The following is a 20,363-nucleotide window of genomic DNA, read 5'->3' on the forward strand; positions in this document are numbered from 1 at the left end:
ACAGCACAACTGGCTGCTGAGCTCTGTGCCTTTATCCTCACACACAACTATTTCAAATTTGATGACAATATGTATCTCCAGATCAGTGGCACCGCTATGGGCACCTGCATGGCCCCACAATATGCCAATATTTTTATGGCCGACCTGGAACAACGCTTCCTCAGCTCTCATCCACTCACGTCCCTTTTCTACCTACTCTACATTGATGACATCTCCAAAACGTCTCCAAAACGTCTGTTAGTCTATAAGGTGCCACAGGATTCTTTGCTGCTTTTACAGATCCAGACTAACACGGCTATCCCTCTGATACTTTATAATGTATGTAGATGTACAGATGTGACTAGTGGTTTCACATCTAAGGTTGCAGTTCTGTACTAATTAGTTCATGCTGGCATGGAATATTGTGTGCATTACCCTAATTTAATCCAAATTCAGGATGGTAGGATATGGAGCAGAGATGCACAAACACACCTCTTTAACCAAACAGTAGTCCCTTTTCATATTGTACCAAGTCAGATGTGATTTATGGCTAATGTTAACCCCTGCTTGGGGCATGGAAGGATCTAGAGAGAGGCTGTTTTTGCACTGAAATGGAAATAAACTGCCATTTCCACCATGGACCTCAAGGGAGAATTTCATCTTACTCTGTGTGAAGTGGTACTTACTCTTGATATAGTTTAAAATATAGCAGAATACTGTTTAGAGGCACAGGAATAATCTTGGCTTTAATAGTGGCTTCCTCAGTGGCCTTAATCAAGACACTTAACTTCTCTCTGCCTTAGTATTCCCAGCTGTAAAATGGAGATAATAATGCTCCCTTACCATGGGGAGGAGTGTTGTGAAGATTGTTTCACATGGTCAGGTTATGCATTGCAAATGATGTTTGTTGCAAATTTAGCTCTTCACTGCTAGCAATTAGTGTTTGAACTAAGCCTAAGAAAGTATTCGTTAAACATCTGTGTTGACTGACTGAACAGATTGTGTTATTTTGACTTATTGGGGGGGGTTGTAAACTGTTCAACAGTTCATTATTTATAGTGAGTGACTGATCACCTAGACTTACATGGGATTAGTTTTGCTCCCTGACTGGGAACTCAAAACTTTAAAGGAAAAAAACAACAACAAATGACAAATAGCAAATGGGTAACTATGAATAATACACTTCTGCTACAAATTTTCAGCCAAATAATTGTTTATGCTAGAATGGACAAATCTGTTGGGATTTGCAAATGTTTTCCTGATAGCAGTCCCTGTCTGAATATTCCTAAACAATGAAAGATTACTAAAATAAAACAACCCTCTCCTGAACTTGCTGCTTTTGTTTGTGAAAATATTTACAAATCACTTTCTGTATTGTCTGACCAACTCTGCTAATCTATTTGAAATCAGATTATGGAGTCCTTACTGAGTACTGTGAGCACTTTCTCATGTGAGTACTTGCATTGTCTTTTCTGAGAATATTTCCGTATGTGCTCACCAAGGTGAATAAGGACTCTACTATCAGGCCCTTTAGTGTTCGAAAAGTTTGCCGAGTATGAAAAGTGCTATAAGTGCTAAGCATTAGTTTTAGTCAGCAGCAACTCTCTCAACTACATTGTGATGAGGCTAAAATGGGAAACAAAACCCAAAGGTCAATACAGTGTTAGCAGGAAAGAGATATAGAGAAAGAGGGAGCACAAAAACTCAACTACTCACTAGGTCATGTGGCAATTCAGTACATGTTAATGCTTGTTTTCTAGTCACACAAAACAGGAATAATGGAAATTCATTAGTGTGTGTGCAAGAGCAGAGAAGAAAAAACACAGGAAAAACAAAACAAAAAATCAATAGCTAAAATGACTACACAAGCATAGAGTAGGGGAAGAAGTAACAACCTCTCAAGTGATACGGAATTTGGAAAAAAAGAAGCACCTTGAAAAAAAGCATATTGAGTAGAGTCTGAGTGCACACATTTTGCAAATAGCAACTTAATTGTACACACAATTGTCCTTTTCATTCTTAAAAAGTGTCATGCATCCACTTTAGTATTATTCAGTTGCCATTTCTACCGTGAAATTCTACATATATTAATGAATTATGTATCATAACACCCTCTTATTCATCCCCTGTAAAAGTATGTAAGTATTCTCTCTCCTGTTTTACAGATAGGGAAACTGAGTGACTCAGAGAGCGGTTACTTGATGGGGCATGATATTGGAAAACCTAGTTCTGTTCCTCATTTGGCCATGGAGGGTATGTCTACACTGCAATAAAATACCGCAGCTGGCCTGTGTCAGCTGTCTAGGGCTTGCTGGGCTCAGCTGTCTTGGGATCCCTGGCAGGTCCCACAGCCTCAGCTCCAGTCTGAGCAGCAACATCTACACTGCAGTTTTGTAGTCCTGCTAGCATTAGTCAGCTGCCATGGGCCAGCCACTGGTGATTTATTGCAGTGCAGACCAGTCTGCATGGCTATGGGACCAGGGGCAAGTCACATAATGGTTGGGTGCCTCAGTTTCCTCAGGTAATGATGCTTTATACTTAGAGGTCTGTGGAGGGAAAAATGCTGAGTATCAGAAAGTAGTGCTATTGCCCACGATTTCACAGGGAGTTTGGGGCAGAATCAGGGACAAAGCCAAGTCCTGTCCTTAAGCCACACACCCTCCACCTATCCACACGGACAACGCAGAGTTCTAGTGTCACTCACATAAACTGCTACCAGGTTCTTTTGGGCCGAGCTCCAGAGCCTTCCCCCCGGTCCCCCCGCAGCGGGGGGCAGGAGCCTGAAGCAGGATCGGGTGCTCCATTGTGCCCCGCTTGGAGCTGCCCCTACCCCATTTCCTCCCTCCCCTCCCCCCCGCAAGTGGCCCGTCCGAGTCCGTTAGTCTAATAAACGGTCGGGCGCAGCCAACCAGCTTTGGGTGAGCGGTCCGGGATTCTGCATAAATTATGCGAAGCCGAAGCCCTAGTCTGCCGGCTGGGTGAGGGGCTGAGCGACCTCCCCTTGGCCTAGGTGAATAAATTATGTTAATGAGGGCCGGGAGGTTCTGTCGGGGGCTCGGAGACGGCGTGCAGCGGGAGCTGTGGCCAATTCGCAGGGAAGAGCCGGAGAGGGGAAGCCGCCGCAGCTGCTGCGCTGTGCTACTGACACACATACAGCGTGAGGGATATTCAGGGCTCGCCCGCCCGCCCGCCCGCCGGCAGACGAGGGGTTGGGGAGCCGCGGGGCCGCAGCCACTTGCTGGGTTCCCTCTCGCCGTGCCGTGGCTCTTGAACTGAACCTCCTCTCAGGGGGCGAGCCAGGTGGAGGGGAGAAGGGGAAGCAACAAGTCCGCCCGCTCCATCTCCGGGAGGGCGCCCCTCTACCGCCCCATCTCCTCCCCGTGCACCTGAAATCTCGCTGACAAGTGGCAGGCGTTTGCAGGCGCCACACTTGGGATACTTCGCAAAGGTTTTTCTCCAGGCGGGTCGGGGGTGTGAAACACTGCAAAACCCACCCTGCTGCTTTGGTTTTGTCCGGCTGGTTTTTTGAGGTCTCGCCTTCTCTCCCGCTGGATGGTTGGTTTTTGATCCTTCCCGGGGTGCCCTGGTGAGGTTGGCAATGAAGGCTCTGCTGCGTGCTCTCTCCTCGCATTAAACGCGTGTAACCCATTTTTGGGCTTTTGCTTTATTTTTTCAGCTGTTTTTTATTTTTTTGCCTCTGTAAACTAGTTGCCCCCAGTATCGGGAGGAAAAACTGCTGCATCTACAGGGTGGAAAAGCATGTTGGGGAAAAGCCAAAAAGCCAAAAGACAGGATGGCAACGGGGAGCCGAGCTGCCTTGGGGGACAGCGCTGCTGTCCTAGCTGGACTCTGCCCTCCACTTCACTGCTGGCTGCTTTCCTGTCAGTGGTGGCTGTAGCCTCCTGTGTGTATCTGGGGGTGAAGACCAGTGATCTGCACGCGAGGGTCTCTGCCATCGAGAGCGCCCAAGGGGATTTCTCTGCTGCTGCTGCTTCTTACCAGCTGCTGCCCGGCTTCTCCTTGGATCAGCTAAATTCAATGATGCAAGAAAAAGTGGAGCGACTTCTAGCTCAGGTGTGGAAGACTTGGTGTTGTCTGTGGGTCTGGACATGGGTAGGACTGGGATGTTCTCTGCAGGACCTTTAATTAGCCATTTCCAATATGAGTTTCTGCTTCAGGGATGTGAGCAAACCTGTTCCCCGGGATTTATGCTGGAAATGAAAGTAGGGGTTGGGGTGGGGGTAGATGAGTGAGGGAGACCATTCCTGGAAAGGCTAGAAAGAAACATTGGGCACTTGCAGCAAAGTGAAATTGCCAACTGTGTGTGTGGCAGACTAGAGGGAGAACTCAAGAGACAGGGACTCTTGCCCGTGTTTAAAAAATAATATGATCCAATGGAGATTACGGGAAGCCCCTTTGTTGAATATTATTGATCCCAATAAATGCTTTACTTGGGACGGGTTAGATACAAGAGTATCTACAGTTAAGGCTTGAAAAGAAGTCCTTGGATGTGGCTATTAAAGTAAGGTGTGGGTTTCAGAGGGCTGTCATAAGGATCTCTCTAGCCCGTTTGACAGCAGAATCTGAAATTACCCTGATAGAGTAGTTAACCTTTGAGTATAATGTTATTATTGACTCTTCTCTCACCCGAGGAACCCAGGTTTCTACATTTAATCCGTATGTACTAGATGCTACGTGTGGGGGAAGAGGTAGTTTGTATGGAGATATAATACCACACATGTGAAGCTGCGATGGGTAGAAACTCAGTTGTGTGTGTGTGTGAGAGAGAGAGAGAGAGAGAGAGAGAAAAATGCTCAAGTTGTGGTTGGGGTGTTTAGGTCACTGATACAGTTTGGATCAAGTCCAAGTAAAGAAGTCATCATTAGTTATTGCAGTCTTTCAAATAGTTGTAAATCATAGTTTAACACATGCAAGTCTATATTCCTGGCTGTAATGGAGTGAGCTAATGCTTACCAAGTTGGCTAATGTTCCCCCTCTCCCCTACAGAAATCCCACGAACATTTGGCAAAAATAAGAATAGCAAGAGAAGCGCCTCCAGAGTGCAACTGCCCAGCAGGTAAACAGGAACAACTTTGAAATGTTTCCTTGGAGTCAGAGGATTTTGACTTTTTTTTTTATTTTGTTTGTCAGACATACATGTAATAACAACAAATATTAAATATAACATGGGGGACACAGCTTTTAATAAACAACTGAGCCTTTGAGAGAGAGAGGATAAAGCCCCAAATGTTACCCTGTTTCCATCGTGGGGTGGCATAAGATTAGAAAAAAATATTAATGAAAATAAAATTAGGCCAGTGGATACTTAAAAAGTGTAATCAAACCTATGCGTTAGCTTAATGAGAAGAAATATATATTTTCTATATGCCTCTGGCTTTTTTTGAAAAGGAGAATGCAATATATTAAGTACATATAGCTTTAAACAGATTAAAAATAACTTTAGAGTTCCTTTTAAATCTGCCCTAGTGTACCTATGAATTTTTTAGTTATCTATTTATTTTTTTCTTCATCATGGATAATATGGTATTTTAGAAAGTGACTGTCTCATACTGTATATTCTTTTAAGGCACGTGGACCCAATCCTGACATCCTTACTCAGGCAGTACTCCCAAGAATTTCAGTGGGAGTGTTGTCTGAATAAGGATTTCAGAGTTGAATTTGGTTGCTTGTGGACCCTAACAAAAGTTTTATGGTCCTTTTCTGTGTTGTGTTCTCTAGTACTTGTGGTCTGGTGCTATTTTTTTTTTTAGGTAACTGCTGAAGATTAATTTTATTTGATTTATTAGACTTCTGTTGATATATACAACAGACCATGTTGACTTCTCAGAAATTACAAAGATAATGCTGGTGTTCAGTAGGTGCTGTAGGATCACTGACACACATTGTGTATGATGGGGCACCATGGAGTACAGTATGCTCTAGATGTATTGTGTTGAGAAAAATGGCTCTTTATTTAAAAGATGGAGATGTTGACATGCATAGAGAGAGAATATAATGAGTCAATATTTGACATGTGTTTTTTATAAACTATTTGTATGTCAGTAGGATGTGAGACTGCAAAGTAGGTTTTTAAGGAAGGAGCTCTTCTAGTCAAGGGATTAACTCATGACAAACTCATTGAATTCAGGGGATTATTGAGCCTCAGGGATGAAACTCCCTGTGACAGTTGGTATAGTATTTTGCTGATAATGCAATGATAGTACTTTTTTTTTTTTTTTTACTATCCTATATAGAAATCTTAGCAACTAGCATGAAACGGGGCATATGAATGTTGGAATAGGACTAGTTTCAGTAAGAAATATTATCAAATTGGGAGGTGTAGTGTGGAAAACAATAGTAATTTTATCAACCAAAAAAAAATGAGTCGGGCATACAGCCTGGATTTGATATTCCTAATGCCTAACTATAGAAAGATTGATGAAGTTCAAGATTTAGCACTAAAGAACAGTGTTATGCTTATACACAGAGTTGTATTCCATGACCCTGAAGCATCAAACAGTTTTCTCTCTTTTAAATTAATCTTGTCATTTTCCAACTATTCTATTTTCAGGCTCAGGATATCCTCTGCCATTGTCTCATTTGGTGTTATGTACTGCTTTACTTCCTTACTACCACTAGAGCTCCACATAATACCAGTTTTTACCTGAATGTGCTTTATTTTTATGCAATACATTCCATTATATTGTATCAAACAGATTGCAAGCACTAGAATATTTCCAACGATCCTCACTAGAAGGCACAGCATAAATCAGATGGCATAAGTCAAAATACAATATGTTCGGAAACATGTTTCATGTTGGGTAATGTAGATCTATCAGATTAGGATAATTAATGTAAACTGGCAAAAATTATTTTACAAAGAGGACTAGCTGGTCAGAGAATTAGAAATAAGTTACAGAGCTTTTCACTTCTTTGTAACCATTTCAGTTTCGAGGCTGGTTTATAGTGATTCAAAGTTAGCACCATGTGATGGCTACATTTTGGACTATTTAAAATGATTTGATGCTCTCATCTAAATTCCCAGTGGATGGTTGTCCACATCAAAATGACATTGTTTTGGCAGTCTGAGCACAGAGGACAAGGACTGAATAGACACAAAAGCAAAACAACTGTGCCTTAGCAACTGTAGAAGGTGCTTCTCCTTCTACAGAGTGGTAAAGTGGGGGAGAGTAGTGTACTGCTGTTGCCCATGTGGTATTTGTTCTATGTATAAAGAAATATTTCTTCACCCAGGCAGGCAATATACTTTTCACATATACTGAAATGTCTTTTTAAAGTAAAATCTTTAAAATAATTGACTAATTTTCAGTTAGGATTGGTCTTTAACTCTCCATGAAGGGCTTTCTTTGGGGAAAATTATATATATAACATTTCCATTACAAACTTGAAGCTCTCTATTCAGGGAAGTGTTTGGCTTAGCAGGAATGGAATCATGGAAACTCAGTGGGCTTCTGTGGCTTGGCATCTGCAAAGCCTAATCCTGATTCAGAAGAGTAAATAGTGTCTTTACCACGACTGCACAATCCCACTTTTGCTGTTCTGCTTAGTTCCCTCAATTCCTAACTAGGTCTACATAGTAGTAAAGATATATATGTATATATATAATATGAACATTAGATCTGATTTTAAGGAGAACTTCACAGAACATGCAGAGGTGAGCCTTTGACACCAATACTCTAGGAGCAAGACAGCTGCCAAGAGGCCACCAAGATAGCCTTCCAGCATTCTGCGTCTCAAAGAGAAATGAAGATTATTTAAAAGTAGGTTATATCATCCTTTATCAAAGCGAGAGAGGGAAATTCAATCTGCAGAGAAAAGAGGTGAGAATCTGATCTCTGACTTGTTAAACTTCTGCAACTGGTGTAGATCCCATTAGCTTGAGTTGTTCATCTCCTTGTGGTTGTCTGTGGTAGGAACTCGCACGTTCAAAGGAAAATGGATTTTGAATAGCTTGAAAACTGAGTGAAGCCAGATTCTCAACTTGCATAATTTGAAAGGCCATATTTGTGTGGATCCTTTTAGCCAAATGAGGGGCTTAATCTTCTTGCTAGAATAAATAGTGCTTTGTTTTCTCTTCTAAAATCTGGACAGTTATGCTAAACATGTTTTTCTAATTATCCTTTTTTTATTAGTAAAAAGATACACAATGAAAAGCTTGTTTAACATCAGGGACATTAATGTTTTGATTTCAATTATGTGGGGCTAAAACCAGGTACTGAAAACAGGTAAATTCAATAATGTTTACAGAATTTTCAAATGACAGTAGTAGGCATTCCTTCCCCTCACAGATTGGAACAATAAAGTTTGAAATCTAAATGCATACTAACATTCCTCTTTAACTACCTCAGACATAATGAGTGAGCCAGTTTAACCCTACACTTGCAACTAGCACTACAGTAAATTCTGGCAAGATGCCCTCTACCCAGGAGACTGGGAAACAAACTGGGTCTCTAAACATTACATAATTTACTTTTCATGGGTTCTTTAGCCGTAGCAGGCAGTGGTGCTGCAGCCGGGGGGGCTGCCGCACCCCCTCGTTTGAAGTAGTAATAACAAACACCAAATATATGGTTTCAAAGGTTTCTATCACCAGGACCCCCACTATCAAACTTGTTCCAGTGCCCCTGGTAGCAGGACACTTTTTTTTGCTTAGATATTAACTATTTCCCAATTGTTAGGAATCTTTTTTAAAAAAATTAGTATGTCTGTAAAAAATTCAGTATGTTGACTTGTAATACAATGCAGTCAACCTGTGGAACTCTTTGCCAGAGGATGCTGTCATCATATTCAGCAAAGCACTTAAGTCTGTATACCCTTACTCATGTTAACTAATGCCTTACTCCATGAGTTGTCTTCAGTGAGACTACTTGTGGAGTAAGATGCTACTTGGCATATGTAAGAGTGTCATACTATTATCAGAATCTGGCCTTAAATAGTATTACTGATTTAAGTGAAAGTAGGAATTGTCTGGTGGCACTTGTACAAGAAAGTAGTCTGACACAAGAATAACACTGAATTAAAACGCTAAAAGTGTCTGTGGGAGAAAAAATTTTTTATGGTTAACCTCCACTTTCTGAGAGCTACTGGTAGATTGAAGGGAAGCTGAAAAATATGAAAACACAGGATGAGTCAGTCTTAGCTGGGTACTTCAGCTCAATATGTGATGGCTAAACATAGCAACGTTACAAACAGCTTTTATATAACATAGTGGATGAAATTCCATGCAGTTGTTTAATGTTCCTATAGCGTTTTAAAAATATCTTATTATCCTTCAAAATGCAAGTGTGGTACACCCATTTCTGAGGCAGGTACAGTTTTTCTTTCATGGTGAAACATCAGCTTTTCCAAAATTGATCTTGCTATTTTTAGCCTGAATATTTTTAACCTGTCTGATTTTTAAAAAATCAAACTGCGGCAAGTAGTATGGTTATAATGTAATCATTAACAGTAAATGAACATAAGAAAACATAAAAATCAAGATAAATAGGAATTTTTTTTATGTGAAATGTGTCATACATCCTTGTAAGTGCTAGATTTGACTATGTGGTAACATAAGAGGTCTTTTCCATATCTAATTTCTATTGTATACAGCACTTGCATTATGTGTATTTATAGCTTAACTATAAAATGATTGTTTATTTTTCATTATTCTGTTTTTCTGGAACCTTTAGCTAAGTTCAATTACTTGAATCCCTGGGTAGCTGACAGTATCTCCAGCGGCCAAACCAAAGTTTAGTTTAGTTTTGCTTTTTTCCTTTCCCTCTTTTGCATGAGAAGGTATTATTATTTTTTTTATGTTCTTTTGTTGTTTTTTCCCCTCATTTTCTCACATTTTCCCACCTTTGTCCTGTGTGTTCAGATACCTGTAGCTTGAAATCATTTCTAGTCTCTGGACACCATCATAATTCTCAAGCTCCTCTTTCTTCACTCTTCTGCCATCAGCTATTTTGTGCTGTTTCTGCAATCATGTCACCTTGATTCTTCATCCCAGTGTCAGAGATCTCCATGGTTTGGCATTAGAAGTGCCTCCCAGTTCACTGTGCTATTTGCTACAGTCAGGCTATCAACTTTGCTCCGGTGCTGTTGTATGTAAGCATGCTCAGTTGTAGGCCAGATTTTTCAGGGATGTACAGTTCCAGTTTGTCCAACTCTGTTTATAATTTATAGTTCTTACTGTGAAAGAATTGTACTTTACAGATACTAACGTTCTTATATAACATATGCATCAGATTTATTGTGATATTGGTATGGGTGCATGAAACCAATGTATTTTCTTTCCATACCAGTGCTATTTTTGTTCTCCGAAAAAGATAGGGTCTGTCTTAAGGTACAGTGCCAGCAACTGAAGTGGGATATACAGTACAGGCGGAACAGCAGCACATTTCTAATTGTCAGTGTTCCATTAAGGTTGTTTCCTGTAGTATTACAAGTAATGAGACTGAAAGAATAGGGGAGAAATCCACTTTCAGAGATAAAAAGAAGCCAGAAATTGATATCAGCAGGGTATGTAGTCTTTATTACGACCACAGTGAAGTAGTCCTACAGAAACTAAAGAAGTAAAAACAAGGAAAGACGAATTAATGTTTGCAGGTTTGGAGAATCCTGAAGGAAAGTAGGGATGATATAGTTAGTTTTTTCTGACAATGCTTTTATTTCCTCTTTCATACTTTCACTGATTCTTTGATTTCAGTTCCTCGGAATGTGCAATAGTATGCAACCTTCTGAGTAATCTTTTGTCACTTTTGAATGACTGCTTAAGGTTACTGTCTTTCCCCATAGTACACACAAATGATTTTATTGGCTAAGATGTGACCTTTCAAATCTCTTCGCTGTGGGGGGAATGTGTACAATATGATGAATGAAACATAAGGATGATTAAAGGAAGGATGGTTGACAACACTATGCACTAAATTCATATCCTGTGTAACTCTGACTTCAGTGGTATTGCACCAAATGGTAATTTGGTCCCATATGTTTTATTAATAAGGTCCTTTTAAAGTCTTGGATTGCATCTTACTGGACTTGTTCTGCTTTGTCAAACAAGTTTTTAGAAAAATATTTAACTTCAGCTTCCAAAAAAGGCCTGAATAGCTATTTAATTATTTGACCCTTGTATTATACTTTGTATGAAAAACAGAATTGAATCTTCTGTTTATAATGATATGCTTCTTTCCCACCTGAGGTCTTTAAAGCTTGGATATGTTCAGTTTGGTTTAGTCGAAGTTCTACTGAGCTTTTCTCCAGTTAAATGTTGGTACATTGAACTGACTGGTGCTACATTCTACTGACTATGATGCTAAAATAGTGGAATTACTATAGGATGCAGCAGTGCTCTTTCTGATTCCCTTCTAAATTAACTTGCTGCAGCCAGCCAAGCTAACTGCAGGATTGAACACTTCAGTGACTTGCTATTATGCTCAATACTGTAATAACCAACTAGCTTTGGAAGACAGCTTGGCTGACCATAGCAATTCTCTAAATGTCTTTGTAGGTAGAATAATAGAATTTCTCTGTTCAGGTTATTGAGCTTTTTGAACAATTTATTTTATTTTTAACACGCACACCTCAATTACACATAGCACTAGTTACAGCCCTTTAAGGAATGCTAGTGTACAGAGGGTCTCTGGGAAAGAAACGCAGGGATCCCATTTTGGAGAAGCTGACCTTTGGCCCATGTGCTCCCCTCTGCCGTGCAATCTGAAATGGAACAAAAACTCAAATGCTCTGTGGAAGTGTTGAATTGGGCCATGCAGGGGAGAAAGGCGTATCTGCATCCTGTTGAGTAGCCTCCTTCAGCCTCTCCGTGGCCATGATGCACAAGCTCAGCTGAGGAACATAGTCAGCTAAAGAAACTGGAAAGGACCAGAGAACAGCTGTTCTGAGGGGCATATTTTCTTCTCATCATACAAAATTCAGTGTAAATTCTCAAAGCATCAGTAAGTCCCTCTGTGCAGTTTTTCATGTTGTTGTGTAATGGGTATGTGCCCAGAGTAGGCTGAGAGCCAGACCATGGCAAGGTAGTCTTGGAGGGAAGGCAGTGGACAGCCTGGAGTTGTTGGGGAATCCTACGTATAATCAGAGTGGTCTGCCCTACTATTTACTGTGGGCTGCAAATATTTGATTTATGCTATCGAATTATGGCCAACGCCTCATACCCAGTTACTTCTTCAGTCTTTGGTCTCAAGAGGATGTTATGACAGACTGACTCTCAAGTGCTCCCTTTTCATTTGCTTTTACATAGGAAGTGAAATCTGTAGCTTCATAAAATTGCCCCCCCCACCTCTGAGATACTGAGGTGTCATTGTGCATTACAGTTATAGGGGCCAGTGGTACAAATGCAATAACTAAAAAGCACAGGAAGAAGAGGGCAGAGAATAAGCAGATTATCTTCACCTGCATCACTCGTGGCCCTTGGCTGCTCTGCCATTTGCAAGTTACACTATTTTTAACCATAGTTCCATTTATTCTTTCTCTTCTTCTCTATATATAGCAACATAGAGGAAAACAGGTCACACCAAATCCGCAAGTATATTTTAAAGGTTTAGCTCCTAAGTGGCATTTTTTTTCCATGACCCAGGGAAACATTATTCATTTCTGCTAGTGTATTTAGTGATATTTTGGACCATATTGATTGATGTGTTCAGCAGAAAACTGCTTTTAAAAGAAGATCTTATAAAATGAAGGAGGAGGAAAGTAGTTTTGAAAACCAGAAGGATGCTTTTAGTTGCCAAGGGCAAAATCTGCTCTGAGAGATGTGACTCCCATCAGAGCGATGGACAGTTGTGCCCACATAGGAGGGCAGAATGTTACCATATATCTTGGTGACTGGAAAGGTAACTAAGCATTGCAGAGGTGTAAGTTTTATTAGATCATGTACAAATATAGGCAGCAAGTATAGACTGAAGGCCAGATTCTGTAGTGCTCATTGTGCCAGTAGGGCATAGTGCAGGTTCTATTTGGTGTATGGCTACTTGTGTATCAACACCTCTCTTGGGTCATTAGTGGGGTTTTAATGCAGGACCTTCAGTGCTAAAATCAAAAGTCTCTATGACTAGAACCACATGGGTAACTGCATTAGTGACATCTATAGTAACCTCTTACCTTCAGGATAAAGGATGCATCACTAGAAGGCAGCAAAGACCTACACTCTTCTAGTACAGGTTATGCTTACACCTTTTATTCTATTTAAGTTCTTATACCAAACCTGTTACCACAGAATGTGAGCACTTATCTTCCCCTTTCTTCTGTGCTCCCTCACAAAGGGGACAGAAAGGATAGTCTCTCTAAGCTCTTGGCCCAGTGTTCTCTGTTCTCCAGCCTGTGTCCCATGTGCACACATACAAGAGAGTGAAATCATTATGATAAAGATGACTATAAGTATGTTGGAAAGTCCCTATGCTGCCCACTGGTTGATCTCTGCAGGCTGGCCTCATTCAACTCTTGCCCTTCCAGCATCACACCAGAAGATGCTCCAGTGCTGTCAGTTCCATGGAAGGCTCAGTGGATGCTTTATGCCCAAGAATCTGTGCCAGCCTGTTGTAGGAAGACCTGTTATACAGCTGATGGCTGCATGATGTATCTGCAGTTCCTATTTACAAGAATACGGCATGTTTTGAAGTCTCATCTTTTTTCGTATGGCTGGTGTAGAGCAGTAACTATGATTTCATCGGATGTTGATTGAGCCAAATGGCTACATCAAGAGCAGCAGAATTTATTGCAGTAATGCCTTCTTCATATTTATAAATTGGGCAGTAGGTAGTGATATGTTCGATGGTGTCATAAACAGATAGTTAAGGGTTAATGTCTCTTTTACCTGTAAAGAGTTAAGAAGCTCAGTAAACGTGGCTGACACCTGACCAGAGGACCAATAGGGGGACAAGATACTTTTAAATCTTGGTAGAGGGAAGTCTTTGTTTGTGCTTTTTGTTTGTTCGTTCTTCGCTCTTGGGACTAAGAGGGACCAGACGTACATCCAGGCTCTCACTTTTCATGGGTTCTTTAGCCGTAGCAGGCAGTGGTGCTGCAGCCGGGGGGGCTGCCGCACCCCCTCGTTTGAAGTAGTAATAACAAACACCAAATATATGGTTTCAAAGGTTTCTATCACCAGGACCCCCACTATCAAACTTGTTCCAGTGCCCCTGGTAGCAGGACACTTTTTTTTGCTTAGATATTAACTATTTCCCAATTGTTAGGAATCTTTTTTAAAAAAATTAGTATGTCTGTAAAAAATTCAGTATGTTGACTTGTAATACAATGCAGTCAACCTGTGGAACTCTTTGCCAGAGGATGCTGTCATCATATTCAGCAAAGCACTTAAGTCTGTATACCCTTACTCATGTTAACTAATGCCTTACTCCATGAGTTGTCTTCAGTGAGACTACTTGTGGAGTAAGATGCTACTTGGCATATGTAAGAGTGTCATACTATTATCAGAATCTGGCCTTAAATAGTATTACTGATTTAAGTGAAAGTAGGAATTGTCTGGTGGCACTTGTACAAGAAAGTAGTCTGAAAGTGTCCATGCAGGTCCCCACATCTGTACCCTAAAGTTCAGAGTAGGGAAAGAAACCTTGATAGATGGTCTGCCCTGGAGATCCACACTTGCACACCGGGGAGCCCTTGATTTCCCATTTGTGCATTAGATATCCGCATCTACCATGGTTGGTTCGACTTCAGTTCAGAGTTGACCAGGATGACCTTGGAAGATCAAACCCAGGAACTTTCTGTGTGGGATCTGGCACCAGGTGCTTTTTTTTTTTTTAAGTCTTGTTTAGCCCAATCTTCTTTCCAAGCCTCTTTCTGATCATAGTCTGATTGCATGAGGCTAAACGAATGTTCCCAGAAAGGCTTGCAGGACTTAAGATGTTGCAGGGGAGAAGGAGGCAGCGTTGTCAAGGCCTTTGTGAACAGGAAGACATCTGTTTTCCTGGATTTGCTGAGCTTCGTGGAATGTTGCAGCAGTTTGGTATATCAGTGGGGGAGCAACGTTAGATAGGACAGGTAGCCATGGTGTTGGAGTCCTGTGATGCACCACATAACTGTATTTAGCTGGGTATTCGCAAGTTGTGTGTGGTTGCATCTGCTCCATACTGGTGCACAATATTCAGCTACTGAATATAACAGTGCTATACGTTCACAACACTGATACTGATGCCCCAGGTTGTACCTGCTAGTTTCTGGATTATCTTGGCTCTTGTTTTTATCTTTACAGCTACCTTCTCAAGATGATCATGGAAGGAGAGGGTGCGGTCAAATTTCATTCCGAGATACATTAGAGTGTAATTGTGTTGCACATTTTTACCACAGAAATCTACTTTCAGTGTTTCTGACACTTATTATCAAGCTAAAATGCGCTTACTATTATTTTTCCAGGGTTTGGTTTGAGTAGAGTGACCAGATAGAAACTGTGAAAAAACGGGACGGGAGTGAGGGCTAATAGGCACCTATATAAGAAAAAGTCCCCCAAAGTGGGACTGTCTCTTTAAAAACAGGACATCTGGTCACCCTAGGTTTGAGCCTCAATTTCTGGAAATATTGTTCCATATTTTGGAGGTCCTCAGAAGTGAACCAGTGTTTGCAGAGCCATTGACAATTCTTGTGTAGAGCTGGTGCTATTGTAACTGTACCGGCAATGCTTGTGTGACCCTGGAAGCATTTCTGAATATGGAGATGAAGTGGCTCATAGCAGTGGATTGGGGTGCAAGAGGGATGTGGCAGGGGGTCAGATGCAGGGTGTGGCAGGCAGCTCAGGGAAGGGGGTTGGGGTGCAGGATGAGTGCGGGGTGCACCAGTGGGCTCAGGGCAGGGGTTCAGGGTGCAGGGTACAGCAGGGGGTCGGGGTGCAGCAGGGGGCTCAGGGCAGTGGTTTGGGGTGTAGGAGGGGGTCGGGGTGCGGCAAGAGGCTTAGGGCAGGGGGTTTGACTGCAGGAGGGGATCGGGGGGTGGGTGCTGGCCAAGCGCATGCCAGGGGCAGGGCAGGCTCCCTGCATCCCTGCCCTGCCCCCCCGCCACTCTGTTCCGGGAAGCGGCTTGAACATGGGGGAATAGGGGCACAGGGGTGCACGTTTGCTGTTGCTTCACGCACCACCCCCAGCATCTCCCATTGGCTGGGAATGGGGAACCGTGGCCAATGGGAGCTGCTGGGGGCTGTGCCTGAAGCAACAGCAACACACACCCCTGAGCCTCTCTTCCCCCACGTTTTTTCCGTTTCCCGGAGCAGCACCGGGGGCAGGGCAGGCAGGGATCCTGCCCTGCACCCCGTGCGTGCCGAGCAAGACCCGCTTTAGGTAAATGCTGGGGGAGGGTGGGGAGGCTGCGAGGAGCTCTTGGGCAGCAGAAAATAACCTCGCGGACCACGTGTTTGAGACCCCTGCCGTAAAGTGAGCCTTCATCCTGCACTTTGGAGCAGCCGGTAAGAGGCTTCATATAAACTGTTATAGTTCCTCTTCAAGAAGAACAAATACTTCCAAAAATAAACTAAGCACCAAGATAATTAAAGCAAGAGCAAAATCACTAGGTTTTATCTTTGAGTTGGTTTAGTGTACATAAGATGTTTTTTTTTACTTTTGCCATAGACTCTAGATCATCTTAGAAAGTCAATAAAATAATTTTATAATAAAATAGGTATCCCTGGTTCATTTTTACAATAAACTGGGGAAGGGAGTGTTCTGTAAAGCTCAGTTTTTCTCAAGAAGTTCAAGGGAGTAAATGATCAAAGGAGGTACCGTGGTTTATCTAGTAGTGGGAGCAAAGGACTTGGAAGTATCGGTCCTATATTCTAATATGACACTGGCTTCCTTGTGAGTTTAGGGAAGTCACTTACTCTTTCAGTGCCTCAGTTTGACCATCAATAATATGGGGAGGATGATGATAATTATGGATAAAACTTTGTCATGGTAAAATTAGGAAAAATGTACTGAACCATCATGATAAAAATGTACAAAATCATGGTATGATCATGGCAACAAAAATGTGCATCAATTTAACAATAAAGTATTACAATGTAATACGGAAGTATTGACACTGACCCACAGTTTGGGTGGCCCACTGAGGTGAGTTGGGAGTGGAAGTGGCAGTCCTTCCCTGAGCCCTGCTACCCAGGGCTGAAGCTGAAGAACTTGCAGACGTCCTAAAGTCAAGGAATCCATGACCTCCCTGATGAAATCTTATCTATAATAAAAATTACCAATATTTCTAAAGTGTTTTGAGATCTTCAGGTGAAAATGTGCTATATAAATGCAAATGATTACTTTTATTCTGCTAAATTATTAATAATTTACTGTTTGGGGAGGGTGGATCTTTTCTTTGGTAAAATTCATTCCTCTCTCCTTTGCTGTGGTCTTCCAGCAACTCTTTGTGAATAGGCCACATATCAGCATTGTTTCTTTTTGATTCCTAAGATCAGCTAGAATTCTTAAAAGCACCACCATTGTCAATTCTTTGCACAGTTTTTAAAGAATATTGCAATGAGATCTTGTATTATGCACTCTTTGTTATTCCTGAAGTTTACTGAACCATCACATATAAAAGGTGATTTCAAGTGGATTGATTTATAATCAACGTAACCTTTTGGGAGGAAACCATTATGTTTTCTTCTAAATTATAACCATTTGGATCCCAGGTGCAATCTAAAAGGTTCCACGTGGTCTTCTATAGGGAATAAGATGGCATCAGTCCAACTGCTAGTGTCATATTTCTTGTTTAGAAAATTATTTATTTTTAGAAGGTTATTGTACTGAAAAATCAACACGAAATTCACCATGGAACGTTAACAAAGAAGAAATAGACATGTATCACCTTTTTTAGACTGAGATTAATATAAATTTAATGGGAGGAGGTTTTTTTTTTTCCGCATGTGATAATTGGATTTAAATATTTCAACAGATAAAATGTATTTACAGTGCTTGGTTAGTGTCAAGGTTCCTTCCCCACTCTGAACTTTAGGGTACAGATGTGGGGGACCTGCACGAGAAGCTCTAAGCTCAGTTACCAGCTTAGATCTGGTCTGACTGCCACCACTCGCAAGCACTACTTTCCTTCCCTGGGTAGCCTTGAGAGACTTCACCAGTTCCCTGGTGAACACAGATCCAAACCCCTTGGATTTTAAAACAAGGAGAAATTAACCATCCCCCCTCCTTTCTCCCACCAACTCCTGGTGGATCCAGATCCAACTCCCTTGGATCTTAAAACAAGGAAAAATCAATCAGGAATAATAAAAAAAAAAAAGGCTTTTAATTAAAGAAAAGAAAGGTAAAAGAAAAAACCTCTGGGAGAGATTAGCATACCAGCTACTCCCACAAACAACAGATTCCAAACACAGAGGATGTTCCCCTGGGCAAAACTTAGTTACACAAAAAAAAACCCCAAATATCCAATTTGACTATTCCTCTAATTGCACAAGACAGGTTACAAAGAAATAAACATAAACCTATCTATTTCCTTCACTAATATTCACTACTTAATAAGAGGCTGAATTCTGGAGCTTTCCCACTCTGGTCAAAACGAAACTGACTAAACAAAGGAAATTTACCTCCTTCCTTTTGAAACGTCTTGTTCTCCATTGGTTCCTCTGGTCAGATGTCAGCTAGGCTAGGTGAACTTCTTAACCTTTTACAGGTAAAAGATGCATTAACTCTTAACTGTCTGTTTATGACAGTCATTCTTGCTTGCAGTGTTCTAAAGAAATTTTGTGGTTTCATATCTGTATTTTGTTTCTTTCTAGAAAGCTTTTTTATAATTTCTGCTCTGGAAGATTATTTAAGAAACAAATTCATAAACAAATTTATAATAAAACAAAATACACTAAAGAACATTATTCACTGGTTAACCCAGATGGATATCGGCACGTTCAACTTATTCAAACAGCAAAATAAGGTCTCATGCTAATATTAGTAAAAGCCCAGGAATTAGACTGATGATAGGTTTCAATACATTTGTGCTAATAAGAACTTCACTTTTACAAAAAATAATTTTGGCACTAGCTTTACAACAGAATTTTAATAGAGAGAAAATAATTAAGTTCATGTGCCCCCATATAACTTCACACATATGACTAGCCTCATGCCTTTCAATTGAAGAGTTACACTGGGTTTATATCCGTTTACATAAAAGCAGACTCTGGTCTGTTTAGATGTCATTTTAGACATCTTATAACCAGCCCCCAAAGCCTATTTTTAGCTTGAATACTACAAACATTTTGTGATGGGAAAAGAACTACCTACGGTAAAATGGATATAACCGATATCCTTTTCAATCCTTAGTCGAAGCACCAAAATCATCACTTGTTTGCACGTGGAAAGGTACAAGATTAGTTTCATAACACTATAATAATTCTATTAGTACTCAGATGCTATTGGGACAGTGGAAATTGTTAGATGTATTCATGGATATTACAGGACTGTGTATTCCCACTTTTGTGTTCAAAGTATGCAGGGCCTTTGAGTATTGGTTATTTTCAAATGACTGAATTTAGTTGCTAGAAAATCCTTCTAAACCTGCAGATTTGTTCAAAGCATCAATTCTGGGATTTGGGAAAAAAAAGTGTATACATGTGGGCCTTTATGATCTTTACTGATCTTTACCTGACCAGCTTTTTTAATGTTCTCCCTCCCTGCCCCCTCAAATTGGTTGTTTCATTTTTTTTTTCTATGTCCTTTCGACTCAGGTCAGATGGTTGCTTGAACTTCAAGTACCATTTCACCCGTTCCCCAGCCTCCAATACAGAGCTCCAAAAAATCACTAATCAACAAACTCAGATGTTCCCTCCCTTTCTTTGCTCAAGCAGTGTTTAACAAGCTACCTTTTGCAGGTCTCTGTGTTCATTGTTAACACGTTCCATTTGTGGGTTGCAGGCAGGCTGGAGTGCTCTGGGGGAAGCCTGTTCCTCCATTAGAGAAGGGATTGCTTCAACAGAAACCAGGCTGGATGGTTAGAGAGCCTGGTGAGCTGATAGGCTGTGAAGGGAATCTCACTGTGACAGGTGACATGACTGAACAGAACAGGCAGAAGACAGCTTTTGTAAACACAAATCAAGCCAGGGTAATATAAGAAAAAGATGAGTAATACACAATTTGAGGCTTAACCAAGCCATCGAATCCTGAGTAAGGAACCCGCCCCACAGGCATTCTCGGTCTCTCTAGCAACCCTTCCTATATCTTGTCCTCTGAACATCTGGGAAAGGAGAGTTGGAGTTAGCATCTTGAAACCTGGGACCTATGTATTGTCGTCTCCATACTGTGACTATGGCTGCAACACAGGGCTTTGAGAGTGGGGCAAAATGAAGTGGGGAAAAATGGGTCTCCTTGGGGTTCCATCAGGGACAAGAGGTGTCCAGAGGTGAGCAAGGAAAGGTGACACTTCACTTA

The 20,363-nt window shown here is 41.2% G+C and overlaps 1 long non-coding RNA gene across 2 annotated transcripts in view; it reads left to right on the top strand.

Annotated features, from left to right (window-relative positions):
- Positions 1–20,363, top strand: part of LOC142046925 (uncharacterized) — a 236,374-nt gene that overhangs the window by 12,730 nt on the left and 203,281 nt on the right. Inside the window, exons 3-4 of one of the 2 annotated variants that reach the window (XR_012656026.1) lie at positions 3,688–4,053; positions 4,987–5,056. This is a non-coding gene — a long non-coding RNA (uncharacterized LOC142046925). Of the gene's footprint in view, positions 1–3,177; positions 4,054–4,986; positions 5,057–20,363 lie in introns of those variants that run through there. The other variant, XR_012656025.1, reaches the window with a different exon arrangement.

The sequence above is a fragment of the Chelonoidis abingdonii genome, chromosome 5, assembly GCF_003597395.2.
Source record: "Chelonoidis abingdonii isolate Lonesome George chromosome 5, CheloAbing_2.0, whole genome shotgun sequence".
Classification (NCBI taxonomy): Eukaryota; Metazoa; Chordata; order Testudines; family Testudinidae; genus Chelonoidis; species Chelonoidis abingdonii.